The sequence below is a fragment of the Meleagris gallopavo genome, chromosome 6 (genome assembly GCF_000146605.3).
Source record: "Meleagris gallopavo isolate NT-WF06-2002-E0010 breed Aviagen turkey brand Nicholas breeding stock chromosome 6, Turkey_5.1, whole genome shotgun sequence".
NCBI lineage: Eukaryota > Metazoa > Chordata > Aves > Galliformes > Phasianidae > Meleagris > Meleagris gallopavo.
The window spans coordinates 49623003-49632846 of record NC_015016.2 but is presented as its reverse complement, the minus strand read 5'-3'; the positions used below and the strand labels follow the sequence as shown (position 1 = coordinate 49632846).

At 43.4% G+C, this 9844-nt stretch overlaps 1 long non-coding RNA gene across 1 annotated transcript; it reads right to left on the bottom strand.

Moving 5' to 3' along the window:
• Positions 1–1319: 1319 nt before the first annotated feature.
• Positions 1320–4615, bottom strand: LOC109368353. The gene is made up of 2 exons (XR_002116326.1): positions 4575–4615; positions 1320–1508 (listed from the first exon to the last, which is right to left on the bottom strand). It is a non-coding gene; the product is annotated as an uncharacterized LOC109368353 (long non-coding RNA).
• Between the last annotated feature and the right edge of the window lie 5229 nt (positions 4616–9844).

Sequence of the window (9844 nt, the reverse complement as noted above, 5' to 3'; positions counted from 1 at the left end):
CATGCCATCCCTGTAATTCCAGTCTTGCCCTTCCTTCTCCTCTTGCCCATTAATCCTCACCTCTGCTGTACATTTCCTGGAGAACATGGAGGGAGTCATCTTGAAACTGAAAATCTCCTACATGATCCCTCTGGAACTGCTGGCCGCACAAGAAAAAGGGCAGCATGCAAACCCAAAAGGGAGGAAGCCCGTGCCTTTGAGGATGCATTTCTTGCTGGAGTTGAGGCTTTTCCTTCTGCCTCAGGAGGCACTTTCTGAGGAAACTGATGATGAAATGAATGCTGTTGCTCCCTTTGGTCATGCTAAATGTGAGGGGAAGAGTCCTATCTTGGGTTTTGGATCAAGCCCTTTGTTATTAGGGTGTGATTAAAATGGATGATTAAGAAAAGAAACTGATTTTGTCATAGAGCCACAAAACTGAAAAGGCATCTGGCTAAAGTAAGTGTGAAGGGCAAACGCTCATATTGCCCTGACCTGCACCTCTACTTTGATCTGCGTGACATTTTCTGCCTCCAGACACTCCCTTCAATGTGTGAGAAATTTTGATTCTGATCTGGCCATCGCAACTGAAATGAGAAGGGAAAAAAAAATGCCAGCAAAGGAAAAGCTCCATAAAATAGACTATAGCGGAAGGAAATTAAAGATAAGGATTGCTATGAGAGACTCACTGTTGAAATGCGCATTGCACTGACAGGGCATTTGCAGCGAGGAATGATAAAAAGGAGGAGGACACATATCCTGCACACATGGGAAGCTGGCAAGCTTTCTTCTCAGCACAGAAAGGAGCTCTGTGTGTTCCAGAAGGCCTGCAGCTCTGTCTCCTGTCTGACTGCCCCAGAATGTGGCCAGGTCCTGTGTCAGGCTGCTTTGTCCCAGGCCCACTCCCCGCGGGCTGGTGTGCGTGGTGTGATGAGATGGGAGCACCCGCTTCTCACTGCTGTGGTGGCCCTGTGTGACAGCCGCCTGCGTGCTGGCCTTCCCCGGTGAGTCTGGAAATCTTCTCCAGTCCTCTACACCCAAGTTAAAAAAGTGCTGATTTAAGGTCTTTCTTTGGATTTGACTGGAGTATTTGGGAGGTTTATTTCCCGTCAAAACAAAACAAAAAACCCAAACCACATTTCCAGATGCTACGCTGCTAGTATATCATAAAACAAAGAAAGCAGTTATTTTGTCACAGATGCATATGGTACGGAGCTGGTGGAGACAGGCTGTGGAATCGAAGGCTTCAAAGAGACCGTGAAACAGGCCATGCAGTAAGCCTGTTTTTTAATGTAATTACAGCCGGTTAAAAAACAGAATTTGTAAATTAAATGAAAAAAAACCCTTCCAGTGTTGTCTTCCTATTCAAAGGCAAAAAGCAATTTTTAAATAGAAGATGTTGAAAGTCGCTGGCCTGATCTTCTGTGTCCCATGCATCTACCGCAGTGACTCATGGAAGCTGTGGTTCTCATGATCCGCTCTCCGCCGGGGCTGGTGCTCCCCATTCAGATGACTCTTTCCATTGTGAGCTGCAGGAGTCCAAATAAAAAGAATACTGTCGTATATTGTGGAAAATGTGCTTGAACTCAACAGCCAAAGAGGGAGGAGGAGGGGGGATCACAGCACTTGAATTAGAACTCCCAAGAGACAACAGGACTAAGATGACTGGAAAACATGGCTGAAAAGAGACGTTGTGATTTTTGTCATGACCTTTTTTTTTCATTTGGGTTAGAGCTAAAAATTTTACTTCTTTTGTGATGGGAAATCAAAAACTTCTGACAAAACCAAAATTTTCTAATGAAAAGTACATTTGGCAGAGCTCACATTTTGTTTAAGCAAAAGCAATAATGTTTCAGGGGGCTTTCTGATCTACTCTGCTTTCCGTCTTTATTTAGTCCTGTTTCAAGTTACTGAGCATAGGGCACAGTAACTGCACTTCTGTAAATGCCTAATTAACCAGTTTGATCAGCTGTCACCGAGCTTCTCTCCACAGATGTACTTGCAATTATTTTCAAAAATCTTGCTTTAAAAGTATTACCTCCCAAGAGGCTGAACAATAATAATAGAACAATACTATGTGATAACATCTGGTGTGTCTTCTCTTCCCTAAAGCTGGAGTTCTAGCCCTCGTACTTAGCAGTCTGGTGCAGCACACCAGAAGAGGTGTTGAACAGATTTGTGAGAATGTCAGGCTTTTCTGTGCAAGTTCCCGAGCGGAAATACGTAACTTGAGTGTTTGGTCATCACAACAAACCTTATTCTAGAGTTGCATAGTTTGTGGAGTGAGACATATACAGTGTGTAAAAATGGGCCCCTTTCTAGTTCCGGGTCTAGTAGACTTGTAGAACTATTAATAAGGCATCCACTAGGCTGTTCCTCTCTGCTTGGCCTATGAGATATGCAAGCTCTTGCAGTTTGACCAAGCTGGGTGAGATCCAGTGGTTGTCTGTAAGCCCCAAGTCAGAAGCTACATGGGAGTCTCCAACATCATTATGAGAAAACAAGTACAGGCTGTCATAGAAATATTCTTGAATGCAGCTCAGATGAACTTGAATATTTAGAGCATTCAAAGTATTTCTTTTCCCTGTGGACAGTAGCAGGAGGGGTGAGGAGGGCCCTTGTATACTGAGTGACAGAGTCCACTGACTACAGCATTGTATGCCCTTGCCTCTCTGTGAGTGATTCTTCCCATTCTATAGGGCACCTTCCACGATGAGTGACACTGGTTCAGTCAGATAGGAGAGTGATGTGCTGTGGAAAATGGAATTTTGCTACAGAATCAGGTGTTCTTGTGAGGGAAAACAGGTAATCTATTAAGTACTCTGCTTAACCACAGAAAGCCATGTGCAATCCAGCCTTTGCTAAAGGTGTTAAGGGAGTAAATGTGTGTGTTACCATGTTGGCCTTTTTAAGAAATTTATTGTGTTAAGAGTTAGATGTATTTCTTCCCTGGGCAATAGCATTTTAAATACAAATCATGTTGAAGAGTGGGAGATCACAACAATGATCCACTGGGAGAGGTGATCATTGTGGGTTTTTTGAAAGCTGGAGAAATCTGCTGTATGCCATAGCATCTCTGATACAGTCAGCATGCCAGTAACAATCACGGGAGGCTACCACACCTGCCATTTGTTATGATTATTCTGTCATCTTCCAAATCTAGTGTTATATTTTCATATTTGACATGGTCCCAGAGCTCCTTCAAGAGCTTTATAAAATCCCAGGGAGAAAGTGACTACGGTATAAAATTAGAAACACATTTGGTTCTTGACCAAGAGCAATCTCTACAGACGCAGATTTTCCAGTGACCAGAGGAAGTAGGCAGGACAAAAAGAAGATAATTTGCATTGACCAACAACTCTGAGTGACTAGGAACACAGAATGAAATGGCAATTTTTTCATTTTTATAGATACATAGATTACTTTATCAGTATTAGTATTTTCTCTCTGCTGCACTGAGTAACAATGAAGAACAGAAACATATGGATGACAAGCAAAGCATAAAAGAAATTTGCAAATAAGGATAGAGATTTGAAGTGCCTTATAAGTGAGTGAGCTATTTTTGTACTTTTGTCCTGTATTTTCTAGAATTCATTTCATATTAATAAATGGCTAAAACTTGGAAGAGAGAACATGCGTAACAGTTCTACTTTTTCAGTTCACTATGGACATCTAAAATTTTTGTAGATGAATTAGAACACGTGAATTAACCATACAGCTATATTTACCAAGGAAAATTTTAAGAGCTGAGTGCAAGCAGGAAGCAAGATTGGGAAGATGCCTAGATTTGGAGCTTGGGAGCATGAGGAAGGGAGAGGCAGAGAGTTGAGTGGAGGTGTATGATGAGACCAGGCTTTCCATGCCTGATTTGGTAGTGGAAGGAGGGTATCCATCCTGCCATTCCTTAGTTTGTTTAGCCATTCGGTGGTTTGTATGCAGAGTTGCCTTTGGTGTTTTACCCAGGGATTTTGTTTGAAGCTGCAGAGATAAGTAGCATCACTTTACCACACGGGCAGTATGAAGAAATCAACTAGCCTTCCAAAATAGATCTGTGTTATCAGTCTTAAGATGATAGACTTATAGGTGGCTTGGGTTGGAAAGGATGTCAAGGATCGTGAAGTTCCAACCTCCCTGCCACAAGCAAGGTTGCCACCCACTAGATCAAGTACTGGATCCAACTGCCCGGGGCCCCATCCAATGTGGCCTCCAGGGATGGGGCAACCACAACTTTGCTGGGCAACCTGTTCAAGCACGTCACCATTCTCTCCATACAAACTTTCCCCTGATGTCCCATCTAAATCTCCCTTCCTTTAGTTTAAAACCATTCCCCCTTGTTCTATCACTTTTGTAAAAAGTTGACTTCCCTCATTTTTATGAACTCCCTTTAAATATTGGAAGGCCACAATGAGGTCTGCCCACAGCCTTCTCTTTGCCAGGCTAAACAAGCCCAATTCCTTCACCCTATCTTCATAGGAGAAGTACTGCAGCCCTTGGATCATCTTCATGGCCCTTCTCTGGACCATTTTCAAAAGGTAGGTATCTTCCCTATGCTGGGGGCTGCAGACTTAGACACAGTTCTCCAGCTGGGGCCTCACCAGGGCAGAATAGAGAGGAATAATCACCTCCCTTGCTTTGCTGGCCATCCCTCTTCTGATGGAATCCAGGATACCATTGGCCTTCTGGAATGCAGGTTCACACTGTTGGCTCATGTTGTGTTGTTCATCAACCAGGACTCCAAGATGTTCTCAGCAGGGCTACTCTCAAGGAGTTCTTTTCAGAGTTTGTGTACATATCTGGGATAACCTTGACCCAAGTGCAAAACCTTGCACTTTGCTTTATTGAACCTCATTAGGTTCACAAGAGCCCACCTTTTATCAGGGTCCCTTGGATGGCATCCCTTCCTTCTGCTGTATCAGCCTCGCCACTCAGCTTAGTGTCATCACTGAGGGCACGCTCAAACCCATCATCTGTGTAATTGATAAAGATGTTACAGAATACCAGAATCAAGACAGACACCTGGGGGATACCACTCGTTACCAGCCTTCCACCTGGACACAGAGCCATTGACTACAACCCATATCTCTCCAATTTAGAGATAAGAGTGTGGTGGGGGTCCACATCAAAGACCTTGCAAAAGGTCCGGGTAAATGACATTGGTTACCTTCCCTTTGTTCACCAGTGCCATCACTCCATCGTAGAAGGCCATCAGATTGGCCAGGCACGACCTTCCCTTGGCGAAGCCATGCTGGCTGTCTTGGATTACCCACTCATCCCTCATATATCTTAACGTGTTGTCCAGGAGGATCTGTTCCATGATCTTCTCAGGCACAGAAGTAAGACTCAATAGCCTGTAGCTCCCTAGGTCCACTTCCCTCCCTTTCTTATAAATGGCAGTGATGTTTCCCTTTTTCCAGTCACTGGGGACTTAGCCTGACAGCCAGGACTTACAGTATCTCCAACAACATGATGGAAAGACGCTCAGCCAGCTCCCTTAAGACCCTGAGATGCATGTCATCCAGCCCCATGGACTTGTATACATTCGGTCTCATGAATCAGTCTTGCACTTGCTCTGCTCTTACAGCGGGGGGTTGGGGGGTAGGTTTTGCTCCACCAGTTCACACCTAGAGGTTCACATTCAAGGATGTAAGAATCATGGCTGCCAGTGAAGACCGAGGCAAAGAACTCGTTGAGTACTCCAGCCTTCTCCGTATCTGTCGTAGCCAGTTCTCCTTTCTTATTTAATATGGGAGGTATGCTCTCTTTGGCCTATCTCTTCAGACCGACGTACCTGCAGAAAGGAAATAGAATAGCTAATTACCTTGAATGAAAGTACATTTATGTGAGAGTTTGGCACTGGGGGAATAGAGAATGCTATAATACCACTCTTATGTTTGGCTTATTTTGATTCAAAACCTGTAAGGCCTGATTGCTGTTGTTTGTATCTTTATATTTGTTGCTTGCAAGGAGAAAAATAGTTCAGGCCTAGAGTCCAGGGGACTGCCATAGGCTGACTCTTGCTACTCTCTCTCACCCGAGCAGCATATTCACACCTCTCTGCTCATTCTGTTTGTTTTTCTGGAGAGAAACTGCTGCAGACCATGCAAGGGACATCGTACTTTCTTTCCTTGTGCTTACATAATAGGTGTGAGAAGGCATTAGATGACTGATTTTCATTCTTTCCCTAGTTCCACAGAGAGAAATACAGATGGGGATCTTTGCCTTTTGGTTTAGGGTGGAAGTTGGGAGCATAGTCTGTGCTTCTGTCTTACTGGTAAACACAGGTTGCAGTGTTTGGCTTTGATAGTGAGGCTTTCCTCCATATCTCTGCTCTTGGGCAAGGATATTCCAGTCATGGGTCTTTCTGAATCGTGGTCCTGGTGGTACTCCAGTAGAGGAGTGCTGTGTGGGGACAGGTTTGCACATAGCCAGGTAGAGATGCAGGGAACCCAGTCACCCACTTAACTGCTGTTCGAGCACTTCCATTCACATATTCAATAGTCTCGAAAAGCACAGATACAGCCTCTGTTCCAAGCTGTCACTTTTTGTGTCAGGTAATTTAATTTCTTCCTGGAGGGACCAACGTTCAGATGATGAAAAGCCTTTGTCTTTGCATGGGGCTGCGTGAGATGGCAGCAGATGAAATCTCTCAGAATCAAAGAAAACACGACCACCAACTAGGTCCAAGTTACCATCCTTTGGATTTCCACACAGACTACAGCTGTCCTGCTGGTGCCCTTTCCAAAATCAAAGCCCTCCCTTCTGACAGCCAGTTAGCGGGACTGCAGCTGCCTCTTGTAGAGGACTGAAACAAGCTGGCATGAGTTATCTAATATTCTCTCAATGGAAAGTTACGTTTTCCTTCTATGACAGCATTCACTTGGGATACTAAAATAACTTTCCAGTGCTTAATTAAGCTTCCACATCCTTATTGGGAATAGTTGGTACAGAAAGATTGAGATCTGCCCAGGGTAAATAAGTGGGTACTCAGGGGATATGAACCAAGAATCTTCACTCCACACACCCCCAGGCTATTATCAGACAACTCCAATTCTCCTGGATGTGGGAACAGACACCATTACTGGACTGACATTTATTGGATATCAAAAAAGCTACCTGAAATTCTTTATATCTTATTTTCTCATTGGTAGCCTTTTTAAAAAAACAAAAAACAAAAAACCTAAAAATGTTCCCCAAAGTTGTTTCTGTAATTTTCTCTCTCAGATTTTTTAACAGACAAATAATTTTAAAGATTTTTACTTCCTTTTTGACAGTCAGCTGCCCTAAAAATAGAAGATGGGCAGGAAAATCATGACGATATTTCTTTAGGGGGAAAAAAAATGTTCCTTTGCTGAGACGGAGGAAGAAAAATCTGCTAAGTCTGTAGCAACTCTTGTATGGTTCTAGTCAGTGAATGAGAGGTTGTGATGAAGTTGAGTGACGTATTTTGAACTTCTCCTCTGGTGATTCAAGTGATTTAAAAAAGTCATTCTCTCCTCCAGCTGACCCTGCTCACTTCTGATTCAACGGCGTCTTTTTGTGCCATTTTCAGAAATGGTGCAAAGACTTTCACAGAATCACAGAATGGCCCAGGTGGGAAGGGATCTCAAGGATCATGAATCTCCAACTCCCCTGCCACAGGCAGGGCCACCAACCTCCACATTTAATACCAGACCAGGCTGCCCAGGGCCCCATCCAGCCTGGCCTTGAACACCTCCGGGGATGGACGGGGCATCCTCAGCCTCTCTGGGCAGCTGTTCCAGCACCTCACCACTCGCTCTGTGAAGAACTTCCCCCTGACATCCAACCTCAATCTTCCCTCCCTCAACTTCAAACCATTTCCCCTTGTCCTGCTGTTATCAACCCTTTCCAAGAGTTGACTCCCCTCCTGCTTGTAGACTCTCTTTAGGTACTGGAAGGCTGCAGTGAGGTCACCCCAGCCTTCTTTTCTCCAGGCAGAACAAGCCCAGCTCCCTCAGCCTATCCTCATAGAGGAGGTACTGCAGCCCCCTGATCATCTTTGTGGCTCCTCTGGACCCTCTCCAACAGCTCCCTGTCTTTCTTCTACTGGGGGCTCCAGACCTGGACGCAGTATTCCAGCTGGGGCCTCACAAGAGCAGAGGGGGACAATCACCTCCCTGTCCCTGCTGCCACTCTTCTTCTGATGGAGCCCATTTGCTTTCCAAGCTGCAAGCACACACTGCTGGCTCATGTTAAGCTTTTCATCTATCAAGATCCTCAGGTCCTTCTCCACAGGGCTGCTCTCAAGGACTGTTCCTTCCAGTCTGTATGGATGCCTGGGATTCCTCTGGCCCAAGTGCCAAACTCTGCACTTTGCTGTGTTGAACCTCATCATGTTCACCCTGCCCACCTTTCAAGCCTGTTGAGGTCCCTCTGAATGGCGTCCCTTCCTTCCACCATGTCAGCTGCACCACTCAGCTTGGTGTCATCAGCAAACTTGCTGAGGGTGCACTCGATTCCACCATCGCTGTCACTGATGAAGATGTTAAGAGCACCGGTCCCAAGACAGAGCCCTGGGGGAGCCGCTCGTTACCGGCCTCCACCTGGACACAGAGCCATTGATGACCACCCTCTGACTGCAGCCTTTTAACCAACTCCTTATCCATCGAGTGCTCCACCCATCAAATCCACATACCTCCAATTTGGAGATAAGGATGTGGTGGGGAACTATGTCAAAGGCCTTGCTCAAGTCCAGGTAATGACATCGGTTGCCTGTAAATGACATTGCTTGACTTTGTTTAATTGACCAGAACAATCAGTGCTTGCAAGGGAGTTTGCAATGAATTTCCTTCTAGTTTTGCTTATGAATAGTTAGAACAGTAACCAAATAACTAATCTGGGATTTGTTGTTAGTCACTGTAAACTCTGTTTTTATTCATAATAATTTTATGTATTATTATTTATACATATACTACATATATATAATATAGTATTATATATGTAATAATTCATATATACAATAATACACATATTGGTTACATTCATAAATGTCCTATATTTATATATACTACCAAAAAGTTGTTTTTTTCATGCATATTTATCTATCTGTATGGAAAAGTCTTATGTATAACTCTTCCATTATGTATTTGGCTTTTAGAGAAATGTCTCTTCACTGAAGTTGATGGTGTTCTTTTTATTAGGACATTTTGAAGTGGCCCCGAAATTCTGATTTTGTAGAGCTAAGTGAATAATCACACAGTTTTATCAAGGCTGCATATAACTTCTTAAACTGAAACTCACAAGAATCCTGAGCTGAGCCTTGTTGAAATTTACTTTGGAAACTGGGACACACTTAAGATGTGAGGATCTGGTTATATTGATACGTAGAAATAAATAGATAAATGTGGGGCGAGATAAGCTTGCAACAGCAGGCTTAAATTAAATAAATTCACTCAAATCAGGCCATTTGATCTTTCTTCTCTTTTCAATAATAATAGTCATAATAATAATAGTAATAATATAATAAAATTCATAGCTGTATTAGAAGAGGCTTTGACTTTCAGGCTTCTAATTTGTAAAAATATTTGTGTGTGTGTCTGTGTATTTAATGTTAGCATTTTAAAACTTGTGTGTCTTGTGCTAGAATAAAATTAAATACAGGGAGTGCAGTGTCTGTTCTGGCTACTGATGGAATAATTCTGTTTTTGATGGATCTTCATTTCTTATTGAACTAAGAAATTCAGCTGTTAGAAGCTAAGAAATCTGTCTGCTTTTGTAAAGATGAACTGCAAGTCAAGCAGTAATGAAATCAGGTCACTTTGCTAAACAAGATTTTCATTTCTCGTAAGTGGTTTTCTTGAGTTAGGTGTTACTACTGGGTGTATTACCAGCTAACAGAGGGCTCGGA